Source organism: Strongylocentrotus purpuratus, unplaced genomic scaffold, assembly GCF_000002235.5.
Source record: "Strongylocentrotus purpuratus isolate Spur 01 unplaced genomic scaffold, Spur_5.0 spur5_scaffold_3, whole genome shotgun sequence".
NCBI lineage: Eukaryota > Metazoa > Echinodermata > Echinoidea > Camarodonta > Strongylocentrotidae > Strongylocentrotus > Strongylocentrotus purpuratus.
In genome coordinates this window covers 10668143-10670201 of record NW_022145609.1, presented here as the reverse complement: position 1 = coordinate 10670201, position 2059 = coordinate 10668143, and positions in this window count along the sequence as shown.

Genomic DNA, 2059 nt, shown 5'->3' with positions numbered 1-2059 from the left:
GAGAGAGGGAGAGAGAGAGAGAGAGAGAGAGTGAAAGTTAAAGGATGAGAGTGAATGGGTGAGAGCAAGAGACAGAGAGAGAGGGGAAAAGAAAGAGAGAGAGAGGGGAAAAGAAAGAGAGAGAGAGAGAGAGAGAGGAAGAGAAAGAAAGAGAGAGAGATGGAGTAAGAGTCATAGTAAATTGATGAAATTAGAGAAATCGATACCATGGCACAGACCAGTATGATTTCTACAAATATAGAATCATCATCAATCGCCATGATGATACGCATCATCCCATCCCCTGTCTGGCAGGATCGACACCCCATCACTGGTATATATGCTGCGCTTTACGGGATGACTCACTTTCATAATTGCCGCTATCTATCAATGCGCAAAGATGAAGTGTTTTCTGGGCCCGGTATAATGAAATATGTTTTGCATGGTTTAATTTGATTAGAGTGCCGAGAGAGGGATGATTAACGTCCAGTTGTGGGATGAGCCAGCTAGTCATGGGTATGGACGAGAATGACAAATTCTAATCAAATTGAATGTTTGGGTTAGGAAGGGCAGAAACTATATGCAATGTATTGAATATATTATGAGTAGTTTTATAGATTTTTATAGGTTTTTCTGCTTTAAGCAGAAACTCAGTAATGAATAAATGAACTGCTATCATGAATGTAACTTCTTTAGAGTTAGTTGTGATGCTTTTGATTACATTGAATTATCTCAAATTGAAATTTAATAAAACCCAACATTAATAGTTAAATACTCTAGAAGCAAGCGGGAAAATCAAAGAAGGAAACTGGTGAAAGTTTGAATGAAATCGGACACACACTAAAAATCAAGTTATAATTTTTTGGAAATTTGCAATCATTATTCTTAAGTGTCTTCTTCTTCTTCTTCTTTGGGTTAAGTCTACCTCCTTCACAGTTGAAGATTCTTGCAGTGTGATATGTACTGCCAAACAACTTTCCTATTTGTTCTAACGCACAAAATGACCAAAATATCAATTTTTCAAAATGTATGACTCGGGTCTTAGGAGGGTCTTTTCTTTGTAGAGAGTCTTTGATAATTTAGCCAAAATTGCTTAATTGGAAACTATCTCCACTTTTATAACTTATTGAAAGTTGCTGTCAAAATAACTGCTAATCAGTAGTTGAAAAAATATGGTAAAGAAAACAGAGAGGTCTGTTAGCAATTGCATTAATTGGTATTCTGACCTGTCACCTCTCGATTGGAATGCGAATCATTCAATGTCTTGGTTTAGAATAATTCTAATCCATTAACCCAACTATAATGTCCTGTTAAGGGAAATCTAGTGCTTGTGATGATAAAAAAGTGTTCCAATTTTCCCCAGGTGGTACCTTCATCAAAATAAGGTCTGCATCGAATTTTGAAGCATCACGTTTGTGACTTGGTTAACTCTTTGTTTGGTTTGTCACGGTTTTGCCCGAATGAAATGAATTTTATCTTCTACAAATTGGAATTGGAAGCAGATGATTAAGAGAGGATAGAGGAAAATTACTCAACCTCTGAATAATCTGATTTGACTTTTTAGTACCCTATGGGGCTAACTTTAGGTTCTTTACAGACTTTAGTAAGTATTGATACTGTTATGGAGAGAGAGGTATAACTTAGTTTGGATTTCTAAACAAACTATACTCCTTTAGGTCTGTTAGGAAAGAGAAGAATGAACTGTAGAAGTGAAGATACATTTGCTACATTTTAGGAAAGAAGTCATAATGACAAATTTGTGATATGTCTTCTAAGTTATTTTTTTCTTTTCTGACAGGTTCATAAATAGCTATCATGGGTCACTTTTGAAATAGTGAACCACAATGGAAGCATCATTGATGAAAACAAATGTCGCACTTGATGAAAATATGATTTATACATTTATAATTGTGTTATTAATGCAGCTTTATGTTTTGTTGCTAATGGCATATAGTTTGATGTCGAGACTAAAGCCACATTCATAAATGATACTCTAAACCTCCCCCCGCCCACAACAAAATAGAATAATATACATGTATCATGCACTTCACATTTTTGCATTTTAGAATATAAATCAGCA